Genomic DNA, 19,763 nt, shown 5'->3' with positions numbered 1-19,763 from the left:
GGAGATCTCAACCCAACTACAAAGGCCCAATATCCTTTACTAGAGTTTTTTTCCCACAGGGGAAAAAGAATAACTTCCTTATACCTCTGACCAATTTTACCCCTAGGACTGCTACTTTCCACTGCTTACAATAGGACACCAGTATCCATGAAGCAGTGATCCCATACTACATAAGTGCATGTATCTGGATCTAACAGACGGACGCTCCAAGCATTAAGGACCCTACATATGGACCTCATTTAGGTAATAATGGGATAGGTTGCCAAGTTTCAGAAGGGGCTTTGAGATTTCCCAGAAATACAATTGATGTCTACACTACGGAGATCAGTTCCCCTGGGGGAAAATGGCTGCTTTGAAGGGTGGACTCTATGGTGTTATAATTATACCACGCTGAGGTCTCTCCCCTCTCCATACCCCACCTCCTCAGGCTCTGCCCCCAAATCTCCAGGAATTTTCCTCCCTGCAGTTGGCCTTAACTTATTCTCACTGTTCTTTTATGAAATGCCTAAAATACAGCAGAGTTAAAAAGTTAAAATAACAGACCTTGTGTTGATACTGTACAGAGTGAAGGGCAATGATTTAAAGCCCTTCCCAAGGTACCTCAGCCCCCAAGCCTATAGCAGATTTGGTACCAGAGACTGGAACAATGTCATGTTAGCTGAGGTTCTGTCTGTACATTTCCACCTTTAGTCAAAGGTGGGAACTAAAGTTCTTCTGAGCTCTCTCAGCCCCACCTACCTCACAGGGTGTTTGTTGTGAGGCAGGAAGGGAAAGGAGGTTATAAGCCCCTTTGAGTTTCCTACAGGAGAGAAAGGGGGAATATAAACCCAAACTCTTCTTCTTCTTCTAAAGGGAACCCAGTTAGATCAGCACAGAGTTGACCTGTCAACCACAGGACATAATAGATTGTGCAGTGCACTTTGACTGCTATAAAAACTTCTGAGTCAGATTCTGGGGCACCGATCTGAAGAGCAAGAGGATGTAGCTGTTGCATTCTCTGAGAGACATAAGGTTGCTAGTTCCGTTTTGGGGAATTTCTGGAGATTTGGGTGTAGAGCATGGGCAGGATGAAGCTGCATAGGGAGTTTAGCAGGGGTGTCATAGAGTTAACACTGAAGAGGCTATAGTCTCTAAGATAACTGATCACAGATCACAGAATCAGAAGAGGGCATACAGGGCATTTAGTCCAACTGCCTGCTCAATGCAGGATCACCCAAGAATATTCCTAACAAGTGTTCATTCAGCTGCTGTTTGAAGTCTGCCAGTGAAGGGAAGCTTACCAACTCCCGAGGCAGCTAATTCCACTGCTGAACTGCTCATATTGTAAAAAAAAAAAATTCCTAACATCCAGCCAGTACCTTTTCACCCATATTTTAATCCCATTATTGCAAGTCCTATCCTTAGTTGCCCATAGGAAAATCATCCTGTCCTCCTCTAAGGGACAGACCTTCAGATACTTAAAGAGAACAATCATGTCTTCCCCCACATACCCCCCCTCCTATTTTCCAGTCTAAACATTCCCAAGTCCCTCAGCCTTTCCTCACAGGGCTTAGTCTCCAGGCTACTGATCATCCCTGTCACTGTCCTCTTCATCTGCTCTATTCTGCCCCACTCACCTCACAGGGTGTTTGTTGTGAGGGGGGAAGGGAAAGGAGATTGTCAGCCCCTTTGAGTCTCCTACAGGAGAGAAAGGGGGCATATAAATCCAAACTCTTCTTCTCTTCTTTATAAAGTGCAGCCTCTAGAATTGTACACAATACTCCAGGTGTGGCCTGACCAATGGAGTGCTCAGCAGGACCATGACATCTTGCGATTTGGATGTTAATCCTCTGTTGATACATGCAAAGACTGTATTAGCCCTTTCTGTTGCTACATCAAACTAATTGCTGATACTGGACTTATGGTCCCATGACCTTGCTGTCACACACTGCTACCCAGAAGCATGTGCCCCATGGAGTATGGTATTCCTCATTTTTGTTACCCAGACATAGAACTTGGTTCCTGTACAGAGAAGAATCTCCAAGTTTCAAGAACATTCTGTCAGGGAGTTCAGTTCTATGGAATGCCAAAGAAAATGTCCCACCATCCTCTATTGTTTATGATGGGGGAAAACATCCTTTTTTGTCTCCAGGGGGAAAACAGAGAGGCATGCCCACACTGGCCAATGTGTCACATGCCAAGAACCAACACAAGTCCAACAGAACCGAAACAGAGCCTAGGAATCCTAGCAGAAGCACAAGCCAATGTGGCAAGCCCAACAAAACAAATGCCAAACCAGCAAATCGCAGCAATTTTTAAAGAACCAAGAGCAATCCACAGAAGTTCTGCATAACAATTTTAAGCATGGAGGGGGAGCCCTTTTGCTAGCACAGCAGAACCAAAGGCAATATACAGAAGCCCTGCTCAATAATCTCAAGCATGAGGAGCCACTTTTGAAGTCCTGCAGTTCCACTGTAAAACCAGAGAATCCCAGCAGAGGGGTTCTGCATTTTTTTAAATGCAGAACCAAGGACAGTTAACAGAAGCTCAACAGAACCATCATAAATTCAAAGGAAAATCCACTGATGCATATATAACCATCACTTTGCCAAGGAAGGCTTCAGAAAGTGAGTGGGAGGAGGTTGTATGTACCCTGATTCTCCTCTCTCAGCCGTCAACTGTCTAAAGTTATTTATCTACCTACTTATTTGCAGTCATCTGCCCAACTTTTTACAGAATATGCTGAAAGTATCTGGCAAATATATCATTAGTTAAAGGTGGTAACCCATGGAGTCATTCCTCATTTATTCCAGTGCCCTTTTAGCATGCTAAATCAAAAACCCTTTGAATATTTTGATGTTATTGAAGGTCATGCTGATGGTGTTCTTCATAATAAGGAAAATAAATGCAGAGCAATCCTGGTGTAAAGAAAAGAAGCCACACTGCATGTGAATCTATTGCTAGATGATTTTGGATGTTGTATAAATAATGTAAATAACCTTCAATTTGCATTTCATCCCTTTGTGGATGGTACAAGTTCCTTCACCCTCGGTCATGATTCACAAAACATCCTCTGCTGACCCAGTAAAAGGATCAGTGACTAGTAGATAGCATTGCATCTCTGTTTTTAACCTGGAGACATATTCCAGGGACAATATTTTAACATATTTTTTATCCTTACTTTGCATATCATTTCAAGAAATAATTGTCACTGTAGGGCTCTCCAGTTTTCCACTGGCTTTTGGTTTCTGAAGTGCTTTTCATAGCAAATTATAGAGAGGGCAACAAAACTTTTACTGAAATAGTATTATAAAGCATCTTCAAATGTGATTTTTAAGACCTTAAGCTTCCCCCTTTCCCCAAAAAATTACCAGTATTGATAATGGAATGTTGAAAATACAATATGCATTCATACTTAGAAAAAAAATCCAGTTTATGAGATTATTAAACACATTTTGCCCCCAGTTAGCTCTACAAAACTGAAGATAAATGAAGGAGCAGGAGGGCAGTTGTATGTATCAGCCTTTGTGTTCTTGGCACTGGGAACAAAATCAGGTAAGATATTATTGTTCTCTTGGGACATGTTCACCAGATGCTAAAGGGCTCTTTGAGTCTAGTGGCATGATAATCTGATACAGAAACACAGGCAAAGCATTTAAGCCTCTCTTGTTTTTGGAGCCAGCGATGGGAGAAAAGAAACCTTTTACTGGCATTTCTTGCAATGTCATTTTCTAAAAATAAGTGACAAAAATTACTATTTTACTCAAGGGAATTGTGCAGGCCTCACACACAGGGAAATCAAATTAGAGTCTGCAGCCTATCCCCTTAGCCTAATAAATGAATTTTGTGACATTTATTGAAATAGGGAAAGTGAGAGGGAGAGACTTTCCAGAATTAATGCTGATTATTCACTACAAAAGAACAATGAGCTTCATGGCAATCAAAGGATTAGCAAATTCACACCATAATCCCCTTTACAAGTGCACATGCAAGGCATTTTTCTCTTGCCAGTGAACAAAGGAGCAATAATCTCCAAGGCTGTTTTGTGTAATAGATGACACAGACACATTTGCATTTGTCATCTCCTAGAACACCTTTAATGCTGGTCTATTATTATAATGGCTCACATGAGTTGCCCAGCAAACCTCGTCATCTACTTTTCAAGCTAGCATCTGGTTAAAGAAAAGGAACATGGCAAGAGTCAGGAAATGGCAAGGAGTAAAGAGGCAAATTTAGGTTGGGGAGCTGCATTCTGAATCCTTTCCTTCCTGAACATGTCATGTACCTGTTCTGGATGGCTCTTGCCAGGCCTGATTCTTGTATACATACCTAAGGCATCTGGTTTGTTTTTTCTGTATGAGATAATTTATCTCTTAATAAGAGGGACACCCTGCATTGCATTTGATTTATTGTCAGTATAGTATTTGCTAGATGATATTTGCCTCCATCTTATACTTTATTAAAATGTAACTATTTACATCTTTACAATTAACTAACTTGAAGGAGATGATAATATATTAATTTTACCCAGATAGTTATCAAACAAGGAGAGTAGTTATAAGTCCATTAAATGTCTTACCTAAAAGCGAGCAGGATCACAAGGCAAGGAGCTTACCCCAAGAAGAAATTGTCTGCCCAGTTTAGATTACCATATTTTTAGGCTTTCAGAATTATCTATAGCACTAGGAAACTGTCCTGCTTGATGGGGTTCACAATCCAGGCTAATCATTCTCATATATACTAAAAGCCAAGATTGCCAAATCTGAGGATACTTAAATCCAGTGACTGGAGCTGTGAACAGGCAATACGTCTTTCTACAAACCTGAACAATGTCCCAGACTTGAAGAAAAATGTGAAATGTAATATATAGATTTATTCTCTCTCTCTCTCTCTCTCTCTCTCTCTCTCTCTCTCTCTCTCTCTCTCACACACACACACACACACACACACACACACACACACACACACACACACACCAGGGGCGTAACGAGGCAGCCCTGGGCAAACTGTAGCCCTGGGCAAAACCTGAGTTGGATGCCCCCCCCATGGGCGGCCACTCCACCACGACCAAATTTTTTTTGCACCAGGACATTGGTGCCTGCAGGGGGTGCATTTTTAGACATATCAACACAAATATTTCAGCATATCATCAGGAGACTGTCCTTATGCTACTCCCCAAGTTTGGTGAGGTTTGGTTCAAGGAGTCCAACGTTATGGACTCCCAAAGGGGGTGCCCCATCCCCCATTGTTTCCAATGGGAGCTAATAGGAGATGGGGGCTACAGTTTTGAGGGTCCATAACTTTGCCCCCCTGAACCAAACTGCACCAAACTTGGGGAGTGCCATCATATCCAGATGATACCCTGAAATTTTGATGCCGATACATCCAAAAATGCACCCCCTGCAGGAACATCCTAGAAATTTGCCCAAGAATCTTTGTTCTGCATTGAGTTTTCTGCATTGCTGTCAATGGGGGTTGCAGGCTGGGGGGGGCACATTTCTGAAGGCACAGTCTCAAAACTTTCAGGGTCTCATCAGGAGACTGCCCTAATGATATCCCTCAAGTTTGGTGCAGTTTGGTTCAGGGAGGCCAAAGTTATGGACCCTCAAAACTGTAGCCCCCCATTCTATTAGCTCCCTATTGGAAACAATGGGCCTGGGATAGAGAACCCCTTTGGGAGTCCATAACTTTGGACTCCCCTGAACCAAACCTCTACCAAATTTGAGGGGTAGCATAAGGACAGATCTTCTGATGACTATACTGAAATTACAGTGCCGCTTCAGATCTAAAAAACTGCGCCCCCTGCAGGCCAAAAATGGAAAACCACTAAAATACCCAAAAACGAACCCAGCATTTTGATGCCCCCCACAAGGTGATGCCCTGGGCAGCTGCCCACCTTGCCCAATGGGCATTATGCCAGTGACACACACACACACACACACACTTTGAGTGTTGGAAAAAAGGCTGAAATAATAAAAGGAGTACTGTGGCCTTAAGAAACAGATTTCTTCAGTGGCCATTGTTAGGCAACTACAACGTTCCAAGCTTGAGGTTTCAGTGGGAAGGGCAAGCTGTTTTAACCTTTGAGTCCTTGGAGACAAGCCTGGGGCTAGGGTAGCCTGCTCCACGGCAGAAAATTCCTGGAGATTTTGGTGTGGAGTATAATGCCATAGAACCCATTTCCTCAGGGTGATAGATGTCTATTATCTGGAGATCAATTGTAATTTTGGAAGATCTCCAGTCCCTACCTGGAAGTTGGCAACTTTAGGTCTGGCAGCAACCACTTGGTGACTTGATATCGCCTGATTTGCATGATGTAACTAGGCCTAGCTGCTAACTAATGTTCATCAGCAGACACCCTATGAAAGCCAGTGTGGTGTAGCAGTTACAACTGCAGAGTAACTTCTGGGGGACTTAGATTAAAATCCCAAACTGGTTATAGAGGCTCATTGGGTATTTGGGTCAGCTACATAGTTTCATCCTAACATACTGAACAGGGTTATTGAGAAGATAAAAAGGAGGAGAGAAGAATAATGCAAGCTGCTTTTGTCCCCACTGTGGAGAAAGGGGGTGTAAATGAACGAAATCAATAACAAATATAGCAAATATAGCTGAAGATAGGAGAAAAATAATAGGTAGGTTGGTGAATCATGGAGGCGAGAATGAGACTGGAATCCTTGAGAGGATATGGATGCTGCCAGGGGTAGGAGGAGGGAAAGGAAATAGCATGGGGAGGAGATACAGGGGAAAGTGAGGTACCATAGCACAAGTCCTTGAGGGTCTCCTACCGTGCAAGTGAGCTGACACTACACTGGCTGACACTACAAAACTGTGCCAGAGGTTTCCAAGGTAGAGACTGTGGGCGGGGCGGGGGGGAGCGCAGTGAGAGGGAAAGCTTAAGGCAAAGAGGCAAATAAAGGTAAACTTTCTGGTAGGAAGAAGATGTTTCCAACTCCAGGTTAGGAAATTCCTGGAGATTTGGAGAGGGTGGAGTTTGAGGAGGGGAGTGACCTCAGAGGTCCAAAGGAAATCTAGTAACAAATAAGGACACTTGATGATTAGTTTCCTAGACCCTTCACTAAATTTCACTGAATTGCGTTCAACACTATTCTGCAATTCACTGAAGTTTTAGTTCTGGGAGAGTTGTTAGTTCTCCCTGAGGAAAGAAGAACCCCACAGCCACTGCCTATTTCACAGTTACTCAGATAAGTGGTTGCTTTTATACCTTTCATCAGACTGGAATCCTTACATTACAATCCAGTTGCCTGGTGTTTCCTAGCTGTTATCAGAATCTGTGGGTTGGCTGTGAATTATCATGAATAATTTTCTTTTATTTCTATTTTGTTTAAGTTTATTAGCACTCATTAGCACACTTTCTGATGTGTATATTTGTGCTAACTGGCTATGTAGTATTTTAGATAGTCAATGTCTGTAACAAACGTCTAATAAAGGTTTTGTTGATGATCTTATTATGTTGTATTTCAGATGTACAAAATTTGCTTCTATTGAAGTAACTTTGACTGGTCTTTGACCATAATAAAATCTGATCTGTTCATGTACAGAAAAAGTGTCTACATTGATCTGGAGTATCCCCATAATACATCATTCTCAATTGTGAGCACATTTAATTTTTATTTTGTGTTGTAATGGCTTTTGGGTAAATATAAATGTTACTACAACTACTCTCCCCCAGTCTATAATTATGCACAAGAGAGCACAAGAGAGTCACCGATCCCATAACTGCCATTCCAAGAGAATTCCAATTGTCTAGTCCAGCTCTTATCTCGTTTATGCAGCACTTAAATCGCTTATTGCCAAGTCTTGATCTTGTTAATTCCTGTGGGCACTGGGGAGAAAGGGATGGTTTCTCTTCTGGTCCCACTGGTGATCTTCACTGGAAGATCTTATCTTGGGATGCAATCCTCAAAAATGGAGGGGGCTCGAAGTTTGAATGAAATGGAACTGCTAGAACCCACTCATTCCTCCTTAGGATTGCAATTCAGTCTTCATGCTGCTACCAAATAACTTGACTTCCCAGAGACAAAAGAAAGACTCCAAGAGACAAATGGATACAGGTAAATGATTTAGCTTTATTGAATTATACTAACAGAGGCAGCTCTAAGATACTGTTATGGCCCCTGACACCCCCAGAATATTATTTATATATATTTCTGCTTTAAAATCATATTGGCAAAAGCCAGTTGCCAAAAAGCACTCCTCTGGGTGTAGGTAGCCACATGATCACTTGGCCACAAGCTAAAAGTCAAAACTACTTTAACAAAAGCTGAATTAAGATAATGAGTTACTCCTGGTAACCTGGAGGTCTCATTTGAGTTACTAGCATGCTTGATTACCACATCTTGCTATAGAAACTGTTAAAGACAAAAGATATGGAAAGTCACCCTGCCAGCAGATACTGTATTCTTTATTTCTCTTGGAAACACAGGTCAGCAGCAAATACTTACTGCTCTGCATTTCCCCTCCTTTTGTAATGATTCTCCTAAAAGCCTTTACCTCTCCCAAGTCTAAAGGTCTCAGCCAAAATCTGAATATCCTGGGCAGTGACCCTGCAGGGTTAATCTGCATTGCAGCCCTCCCTCATTTAGCTTAACAATGTAATTCTGGCCCTATTGTCATGGGGTTAGCAGTAGGTGAGCTGTCTCATCGAAGTCAGCACCCCAAATCCAGCACAGATGCTGCAGAAGCAAAACTTACTCTGGTTCCTTTCCCCACCAAGGAACGATCTACCCTATAAAAGTTTAGTTCACGTGGAGCACAGTGCTCATTGCCACTTGTTCCTCCCTTGGTCTTGTTGGTGTTGAGACATGATATCGTCTTCACCGGGTTTCTGTACTGGCGTGGAATCCCTGCCTTCTACTTCGTCTACTCTCAAGAATCGTTAGGTAACGTATTACGCTGCAAAACCCCATTCCTTCTCTATCCTCCCATCTATCTTTCAAACCTTTTTATATACTAGAACTTGAATGTATGTGCTCTTGTACCTTACTGTATGTGCGTATTTTTGAACTAAATTCATATAAAATGTTTAAACTCAATTTGGACTCTTGCGCTTCTCTGTGGAATATTCTTTGCCAGAATCCCTTCCCCGTAGACATAGTCTCAAAGATCCCCTCGGCCAACCTCTCGCTGCCAATGTGAGTTTTTATTCCCCTGTGCTACTTAGAAACCTAAAGGTGTGCTGCTACACTCTTAGCAGCTGGTGGAGAATCCCTTTCCTAAAACCCCTTCCCCTGTTAAGGCCGTAACAATACCCATATGTTCTCATTTGGTTTTACCACATAGGAAGTGGTTTCCCGATCTGCTCTGGGTCCTGTGGGGCCCGAGGACCCGGGGCAAACCTGGAAAAGGTGTCCTGTGTAGGCAAGTCCTAAGTTGCTTCCAATAAAGTCAGTGCAGAGAAGGCAAAAAACTTACGTCCACTGGGGTCAATCTGGGCACACAGGGAAAAATTCCTTCTCAGCTCCAATTCAGGCAACCAGCTATAAGCCTACACTGCCCAGTAAGCATGGTGGGTGCGGCACCTCCCAATTAAATCTGCCCTCACCACCTCTTCCTCTTGCTTCCAATAAAGGCAGTTCAGAGAAGGCAAAAAAACATGTGTTACCAGGACTAATCTGGGGACACAAGGAGAGCCAGTGTGGTGTAGTGGTTAAGAGCAGGTGGACTCTCATCTGGAGAACCGGGTTTGATTTCCTGCTCTTTACCTGAGTGATGGATTCTTCTGTGGTGAACCAGATTGAATTTCCCATTCCTACATGCATCCTCGAAGTCTGCTCGAAGTCTGCTCTGACCAGTGGACCTATGTCTTTTCTTGGATGGGGAAGGGGGAAAGATAGGAATGGCTGGGAGAGAGGGAAGAGGGAATTAAGGAAAAGCAAAAGAAAGGGAGACATTTGGGGAAGAGGGACAGGACATTGCCCCTCCTAAGGGGGAATGTTTGCATCAGCCTCTCCGAAAAGGAGACGTTATAGGATGCCTCCTGCTTGATGGTCAGAGCAGATGTGGTGGCCTTCTCAGAGTGGCAGATTTTATAGGACTAAGAAGACAAACTGATCATTGTGAGGTCAGGGATGAGGCTGGGCTTCATTGTGACTGGGCAAAGAGGGGGGCAACCCTCTGGTCTCATTTGCATAGGCAGATTTCCTGCCTGTTGATGACCACATATGGTCAAAAATGGGAGAAGAGAAATCTGGGAGGGGGTGGAGATAAAGAAAGAAGGTGATTGGTCCCCCTGCCCCGAATTTCATACATGCTGATCCCAAATTGAGTCCCATCAATTGCAATGGGACTGAAGCTCCAACTGAGTGTTCAGAGGACTGCAGCCTCATAGCTAGAACACCCCCCCAAAAAAAAAGTGATTGTGCCCCCTCTCATTAAGGGAGGCTCTAGTTGAGGCCAGCCAGGTCTGTCATCTGCCTGCAAATTGTCCACATTTATATGGTCTGCTCCTATTGCTTTGCATTTGATACTTGTACATATAATTATTCCATAGGATAGCTGCCACAGGACCTCTAAGTCTTATTGAATAAAATATGGCTGTAAACTGATTAGCTCTGACTGCATTGTGAAAAGAAGAAATTGTGTGACATAAAGTTTCTCCATTGTAATTTCTTCAGTAGTATTTCTGACAGAAAATGGATGAATTCTGTGATTCAGGAGCACTGCTAGACACTTGAGTAAGTAGGATGATCTCTGGTTAGCATAGGCAGCAAAAAGCCATGGCCAGTGAGCCCTGCTTTGATCTTTCTTGCATTGTCTAACTTAGTCAAGAAGTTTTATTTGACTTCATGGATCCAGTGGCAAAGGTAAAAGAAATGCCACAAGAAACTTCTTTTTTCACTTCATCAGCTGCTTCAGCAAATTAAACCTTGTCAGAATATATTACCTTGAGAAAAACAAGCCCTGGAAGCAAATGCAGGGCAGGATAGTAAATGTTCACAACGGCAAGAAAGGAAATTGCCCATTATGCAGTAAAAATCAGCATGACTTTGTGCTCCAAGAAGGAAACCAAGAGAGCAATTAAATTACATTTCTGTGCCCACAAATACAGTTGCAGTTCCCCCAAATCCAAAGCAAACTAATAAAAAATGTGTTATGTTGAAGTCTGTAAAGTGAGAGCTGAAAGATTCTCTGCTTTGATTGCAGACTTCTAGTAAATTTGGGTTGCTGAAAGTGCAACTGCAGAAAATATTTTGCAGAACTGGTCATCACTGCAAATTATCAGTTCATCACACTTATAATATGTGAGCCAGCATAGCATAGCCCATACCAGTTAAGAGCAGAGAACTGTAATCTGAAGAACAGAGTTTGATACCCTGTTCCTCTGTATGAATGGTGGACCCTAAGCTGGAGAACCAGGTTTGGACATTCATGCATGTAGTGCTTACCTTGTGACTGTATGCTTTGCAGGGGAGTTTTCCTATAATTTTTTGTTTAAATGGGAAAAAAACCACGGTGATGTTGTCCCAAACTGCTCCCCCCCCCCCCAACACACACACCACTTCCTTGTTAAATTTGTATGGGAGGAACTGCCCTTCTGTGGACAGGGAAAGCTGGGAGGAGAGAGAAAACCCAAAGAAAGGGAAACACATCTTTGCTTTCCCTGAAAGCTTTCTGAAACTGCAGACATTCTCAGATCTGAGAGCATGGTGAGTTCCAAAGAGGGAAAATGTGCATAACCGAGAATCCAACTCACATTTTCAATGTGAAAAAGAAAACAAGAGCATAAAAGCCCCTTGATCCCCCATGCCTCCACATGAGCGGCAGACTCTGATCTGGTGAACCAGTTTTTTTCCCACATGAAACCAGCTGGGTAACCTTGGACTAGGCACAGTTTTCTCAGAATCCCTCAACCCCACCTACCTCACAAGGTGCCTATTGTGTGGAAGGGGAAGGGAAGGTGATTGTAAGCTGCTTTGGGACTCCTTATAAAAGAGAAAGGTGGGGTATAAAAACTAACTCTTAATCTAATAAAGTTCTGACCCCTGTGCCTGTTATGAAAACAAAAATCCAGAATACTCACATATGACACTGACAGAGCAATCCAGAACAGAGTTGCTCCTGTCTAAGACCAGTGACTTCAGTCTAAGCCCACTGACTGTTCTGGATCACATTGTGAGGGTCTTTTCATGTTGGTGAACTGCACAGGGTGCTCTAAGAAATTTGATTTTGAAGGCAAAGGGGGAGGGGAGAAACAAAATGGCTTGATGAAGACTCACTGTGCTCCAGGAGTACAGAAAGTTGAAAACATTTGACAATCAGTAGCCCTGTTCACATGTTATAGTACATCCTGCCTGTACATGCTTACATTTATTTGTAAGAAACAGCCAGTGCATAGTCACTTTGCATATTAAACTACAGATCAATTAACTGCAATGGAAGAATTCCTCAATACACATATTAAAAACACTGTACACAGTTTGGATGTGCATTTATTGTAACTTGTGAACAGGTCTAATGCAAGGAAGGAAAACTGGCATGGGAAAATCAGTCTGCTCTGTCACTAGAGTTTATAGTGATGAGGGTAAGAGTTTGTGGCTAGGGTGATTTCAAGCCCTCACCCCTTCCAAAATTCTTAGCAGGCCATTGGCTTTTTATTGGGTAATTCCAGAAAAGGCATAAGAGAGGTAGGACCCCTATTCTAATTCACATACCACTTTTCTACCAAGAAGTTTGACAAAGAAATGCCCCCTGTTATTATAAATCATTTTGAAACTTTAATCCTATGCCTGAAGGTTAAGATGTTGGCATTCTGTAGTAGCAACAAAACTCTGTTATGGTATCAGTAGGAAACTAATTTGAAAGGGAACAAGATGAGAAATAAAGAATTTTGTCCTCAGTATATCTTTGCTTAGCTAATGCACTTTTCAAATAGGAAAAGGATTTGGCATGCTTGTTCTTGTAAAAAGCAGGAAACGTTCACAAGCAAAGCCACAAACTTAAACTGCATGATGCCAACATGCAATGCAGAGTGTAAAACTTTACAAGCATAGAGTTGAGTGATTTACAGAATGCGAGGAATTTCCTGCAATGCAATAAGTACTGAGACACAGCTAAAACCATGCTGCTGCACAGCAAGTCCTACACAAGAATCGTTCAGTAGTTTGCCTTCATTTGCTTAAGTCAGTTAATGATATTAAGACTCCAGTTGCCACTCAATTTGGTTGTTTCCAGAAGATAATCTTTAGAGCATGGCCAGGTTAAGTCAAATCACAAGAGCCTTCCAATAGTCTACATTTTATTGCCAGCCTACAAAATCACATATCCTAGATTAGTAATGCAGAATTTGAAGATTAGGTAAGTTATGATTCTCTCTAGCATTAGGTACTGTGGTGGGATTCAGCAGGTTTGCATCAATTCGGCAGAACCGGTTGTTAAAATGGTGCTTGTAAGCAATCAGTTGTTAAATAATTTGAATCCCACCACTGATTAGGTACCTCCTGAAAGCCCACCCTTTCCAGGCTCCAATCTCAGATTCCCAGGAACTTTCTAAGTAGGAGCGGGAGGAAAATATCCCACAGGTATCACTAGGAGAACCGTGAATTTCTCTGTAAGGAAGGTAGACGTTCAAACTTAAAACACATTACAGAATGTGGTAAGTGGATCTGCTGATGTAATTGGTTGCCTGTTTTCTCAGTAAGCATCTCTTAGAGGCTGTTTGCCACCTCACAGTAATGGTGCTGCTTGCAAGCTGTACCAGCATGTACTGTTGCCTTATTTTCTGCATGCACAGTACACTACCTACACATGTTTCGCCTGCTTTTTTGCACTGATGGGGTTAAATTGCAAACAGAATGGGATGTGGCTTCTACCTTATACCCAGTATGAATTGTTGTCTTTCAGTAGACCAGTGTCTACTGAAATAGGTTTTTGCTCATTGCTCAGTATTTGCCTTCTTTTATTTACCTTCTCCTCCATTTACATTTTTTCTGCCCTCTCCCAAAATATTTAGAATGGAAGAGAATTTCTAGCTAGTTGTGTCAATGTTTCATATTTTTCCACAGTTTGGAGATATAATGTTTCTTCCTTGCAAATGAAAATGGAACCAACACCTTGGAAAAGAACACTTCTCATTACAGTCCTCTTCCATAGTAAAATGTCTGCTGATTGGTAAATTTGCCTGTCAGTTACATATTGCTAATCAGTTTCCTGATTCCACCCATCTCTGTGATCTCTAAACTAAGCAGTTGGCTGAAAGAATAATGATCAGATCCATAGATTAAAAAAAAAATTCGGATAATGCCTATGTTACAGAACTGCATTTTGTTGTTTTTTATTACTTGAATGCACATTCCTAATAGACCATTACCATTTTCCTCTGCTTATAAGCCTTCCTTTTATTTTCACAGCTTTATAATTAGCACTGTGAAATAGTCACTTGCCCATAGCCACTGGATGGCTTCAGAGGCAGGGGCGTAACGAGAAAAACTGGAGCCCTGGGCAAAACCTGAGTTTGATGCCCCCCATGGGCAGTGGAAGGAGGCGGAGCTTCCCCATCCTCCTCCCCTGGTGGCTTGTGGCTTCCCCCCTCCCTGCCACCTGAACTTAGGTGCTCCCCTTACCGGCGAAAGGGCGTGAGATGCGGGGGGCGGATGGGCAGTGGCTGGCAGCATTGGTGGCATCCAGGGGAGAGGGGCATGGTCAGTGGGTCATTCAGGTGCACATGCACCCCTGACTGCTAGTCCTGCCACCCCACAAAGATCCATCCGAGGACGCAGCAGGGCTGACAAGAGGCGGAGTACAGGCAGCAAGGCTTGGCAGTTCAGCTTGGCCCAATCCGTGGATCAGGCCGAGCTAAGCCGGTTCGGAGGCACTTGGAGGGCAAAGGGCCCGAGCCCGCCCCCTCCGAACTCTGCGCAATCCGAACTTGTGGCAACATCTGAGATTCTCGGATGCGTTTTTATTTTTTGGTGTTCATTTTTAGAGATATTGGCACCAAAATTTCAGGGTATCATTGCTCCAGCACATGGAGCCTGCTGGCTTCCACAAAAAAACAGCATTTTTAAAGCTAGTGACACCACAATTTCAGGATATCTTCAGGAGACCGTCCTGATGACCCCCCCCAAGTTTGGTGAAGTTTGATTTGGGGGGGGGCAAAGTTAATGGACTCCCAAAAGGGGTGCCCCATCCCTCACTGTTTCTAATGGGAGCTAATAGAAGATAGAGGTTGCCCCTTTGAGGGTCCATAACTTTAGCCCCCCTGAACCAAACTTCACCAAACTTGGGGGGGGGGGTGTCATCAGGACAATCTCCTGAAGATACCCTGAATGTTCTGTGACTGTGCCTTCAGAAATGTGCACCCCACAGGCTGCACCAGAAATTCCCCATTGACATCAATGGAAAAAAATCAATGCAGAAGTAAGATTCTTGGGCAAATTTCTGGGAGCGCCTGTCAGGGGTGCAATTATTAAGCTAGTGACACCAAAATTTCAGGATATCATCAGGAGACTGTCATTATGACACCCCCAAGTTTTGTGAAGCTTGTTTCAGGGGGGGAAAAGTTATGGACCCTCAAATGTGCAGCCCCCATCTTCTTAGCTCCCTTTGGAAACAATGGGGGATGGGGCAACCCGTTTGGGGGTCCATAACTTTGGACCCCCTGGACCAAACTGCCCCAAACTTGGGGGGTGTCATCAGAATAGTCTTCTTATGACACCCTGAAATTTTGGTGCCTATATCTCTACAAATGCTCCTCCTGCAGGCCAAAATGTATAAAACACCAAAAAATAAAAACATTGGAGCATGCCCTGCAAAATTCCTGAGCCCTGGGCAGCGGCCCACATTGCCCAATGGACATTACGCCACCATTCAGAGGTTAGCAGGGACTTCCAGACCCAGTCTTTCGAGCTGCTTGCTCTCAATTGGTGGGTTGTTTTTAAGAAAGGTGGGGTGCAGGTTGCATGCTGGCACTTTCCACTGTTTGCAAATGTTAAGGGCACTATCACACATCAGGCCTGCCCCTTAGCCATGCATGTACTTGAGTAATACCAGCAACTGTCCTGGTTTCTTCAAGGTCACTTATAGCAGGTGTCAGTAGCAGTAACCACTGGACAAAAAGGGCATGTAGTATTCTCTAGGGTCTGTTATGCCGGAGTATGCTTACCTATCCTGCAAGCGCTTTGGCCGCACGCCCACCCCCTGGAAGAAAGCGATGACAGTCCTCTCCCACAAAAAAGGTGACCCAGCAGACCCCGGCAACTGGAGGCCCATCTCCCTGTGCAGCACCATCTACAAGATGTACGCCAGCTGCCTCGCCGCCCGCATCGCTGACTGGGCCATCGCAGGAGATCTCATCAGTGCTCAACAGAAAGGCTTCATGTCCTGCGAGGGCTGCCATGAACACAACTTCGTCCTACAAAGTGTGCTTGACACCTGCCGACGTTCCAGAAGACAATGCGCTCTAGCATGGTTGGACCTCTCCAACGCCTTTGGGTCCATACCACACGAACACATCTTTGCCACACTGGCAGAAATGGGCATGCCAGAGGTCTTCCTAGCCCTAGTGAGGGAGATCTACGACAGCTGCACCATCACCATCAGAGCCACAGAGGGGGAAACGGCTGAGATCCCCATCCGCCGCGGTGTCAAGCAGGGCTGCCCCCTGAGCCCCATCGTCTTCAACCTGGCCATGGAACCCCTCCTCCGCCACATCTCCAAAGGCCCAGGGGGTTTCCACCTACACAACAAGAAGGTGACCGTCCTCGCCTACGCCGATGACCTGTTGCTGATTGCCGAGAGCCCCGAAGAGCTCCAACAGATGCTTGACGCTGCCACCTCTGCTGCCAACTGGATAGGCCTGCGCTTCAACGCCAGCAAGTGCGCCTCTCTCCATGTCCACGGAGCCCAAAAGGACCGGGTTCTACCCTCTACCTTCACCATCCAGGGCCAGCCAATGGTCCACCTGGCTGACGGGGAGGCCTACTGCCACCTGGGGACACCTACCGGGTTCAGAGCCACACAGACACCTAAAGCCACCATCCAGAGCATCATCTCCGATGCCCAAAAACTGGACTCCTCGCTGCTGGCCCCCTGGCAAAAGATCGAGGCCCTGAACACCTTCCTGCTGCCCCGGATCTCCTTTGTCCTAAGGAGCTCAGCCGTGCCAAAGGTGCCACTGAACAAAGCTGACCATACCATCACCGCCCTACTAAAGAAGTGGCTCAACCTCCCCAAGAGAGCCACAAACGACATCCTTCGCGTGCCCCATCGCCAGGGAGGTGCCGGAACACCAAGGATGGGGGACCTGTGTGACATCTCTGTGGTCACCCACGCCTTCCGCCTGCTGACCTGCCCAGACTCAACGGTTGCAGCCATCGCAGACGGAGCCCTCTGAACAGTCGCCCGGAAGAGACTAGCAAGAGACCCCACCAACGGAGACCTCGCCACCTACCTCAACGGCTGCATAGAGGGTGAGTTTGGCCGGGACGGGGGAGACTTTGCTTCGCTATGGACCCGTGCCAGGAACGCCACCACGCCCGTCTCAACAAGAAGATTGGCTGCCAGTGGGCCTGGGACCAGAACTCAAACAGCCCCGCAGTGGCCCTCCGTCGCGGCAACCCCCCTGTACTAACCATCGTCCAAAAAGTCCAGAGGAAATCTCTGGAGCGGCACCTGAAGGACTCCACCAGAGAGAAGTATGCTGCGGACCTGCAGCATAAACCAGACCAAGGCAAGGTGTTTGAGGTCACCTCGCAGTGGGACGCCAGCAACCACTTCCTGTCCCGAGATTACACCCGCTTTGCCGACTGGCGCTTCATCCACAGGGCCCGCCTCAACGTTGTCCCCCTCAGCGGAGCAGTCAGGCACGGGGCGAGACAAGCGCTGCCGCCGCTGCCAAGGCTACTCCCAACGAGACTCTACCCCACGTCCTTCTGCGGATGCCCCCCGCACTCCGCCGCCTGGCAGCTCCGGCATGATGCCGTGGTACACCGCCCTGGCCAAAGCCATCCCACCTCCAAGGGCACTGTGACCCTGAATAGATCGGGTGCCAGAGTTTGGAGGCCGGCTACGGCCAGACATGCGTCATCCGAGATGAGGAAGGGAAGAAGGTCACCATGGTGGACCTCACCCTCCCATTCGAGAACCGGGGGGCAGCCCAGCCGCCGGCTAGAGAGAGGAAACACCAAAAATACGCCCCACTGGCAGAAGAACTCAAGGCTAAGAGTGCGACACCTCAATCCATGCTCTACTAGTGGGAGCCCTCGTGGATGGGACCCCAAGAACGAGCCTGTACTGAGAGCCTGTGGGGTCGGGAAGAAATATGCCAAGCTGATGCCCCGATTGATGGTGTCTGACACCATTCGATGGTCAGGAGACATCTACGTCGAACATATCTCTGGCCACCGTCAGTATGTGACCCCAGCCCGTCCTCCCAACCACCGGGGACGGGAGCCACTCCGGCCTGCCCCTATCCCAGAGGGGAGACCACCCGGCTGACCTGCCCTCCTACCCCAGTGGAGGGAGGTCGCAATGCCCTGATTACCTGCCGCACCGGTGGGGGTGAACCTGAGACCAGCCCTCTCCCAAACCAACGGGAGAGGGCCCAGGCCGCCTCGACCCCCGAGGCGGTCCACAGTTGCGGACAAGCCCAGAGAGATTGGAAGCCGGACAAGCCCAGATAGACAGAGACCAGGACCAGACGGAGGCCAACACCGTGGACCTCCAGACTCGCCATCAGTGTGTCCAGGAGCACCGCCGAGAACCCTGGAGGGACCAGCGACCCCACCGTGACTGCCAGAGGGGAACCACCGGGCCCACAGGTGAGACCGCCTAAGTGCCGCCGTCTGCTGCTGCAGAGAGGCCTGCTCCCCCACCATGGACTGTGATCTTGCAGGCCTGGACCATGTGTTCTCTCCTGCTATGAACTAGTTGCTTATGGCCCTTCAGTGTGTGCCATCCCAATGTGGACTATTTGCCTATGGACCTTAAATGCAAACCCCAACAATCGCTGTCTATGGCCCTTCAATGTGTGCCATCCCAATGTGGACTATTTGCCTATGGACCTTAAATGTGCACCCCAGTGACCGGACTCCCAGTGCATGCTGATATATTCCTGCTTTGTATTACCCACTCCTTGATTTATGCTTTGCATTCACCCGCATTTCCGGGAACTGTCTGTATTTGCTCCGTATACATTTCCTTTGATGACGTGTTATAAATATTCTCTAAATAAAGTCATTCTCTAGGGTCTGTTATGCCAGAGTATGCTTACCTATCCAGTTAGCACACAGGAGACTGTGGTGGCTACAGCAACAGGCCTCTTTATTGTTTCCTGCACACTTAGAACTACAGCCTATACATACAGAAGTAGAACTAAGTGGGACTCCTCCCATATAGGCCCTGATGGGGAAAACAGATACTAGTCTGTGAGGGGTCATTTAAAGCCATACATATGCACACACATATATACATCAAGGACATATCAATCAGCAGGCTAATATGCATTGAATGTTTCATTCTATAAAAGTGCCTTTTCACTCAATGAACACTAGCTAATAGTAATACCACTACTTGTTCTAGTCACCACTACTAAATAGTTAACAATTTTATGGTCTCCAGATCAAAATTTTTGCCCATTGCAATGATGTTTGCTTTCTGTTTTTCCTCCCCCATTCCCCACTTTAGTGTGGATAGATAATGTTTGCTGCATCTCCATTTTCTATTTCATTTTCTTTCTTTTCCAAGTATCCAGAAAGAAACAGAATCTCTGGCTAATGGTGTCAAGGTTCAATATTCTCCACAGCACAGACACATAATGTTTCTTC

The sequence above is a fragment of the Sphaerodactylus townsendi genome, linkage group LG05, assembly GCF_021028975.2.
Source record: "Sphaerodactylus townsendi isolate TG3544 linkage group LG05, MPM_Stown_v2.3, whole genome shotgun sequence".
NCBI classification, from domain to species: domain Eukaryota; kingdom Metazoa; phylum Chordata; class Lepidosauria; order Squamata; family Sphaerodactylidae; genus Sphaerodactylus; species Sphaerodactylus townsendi.
This window is presented reverse-complemented; position numbering follows the sequence as displayed.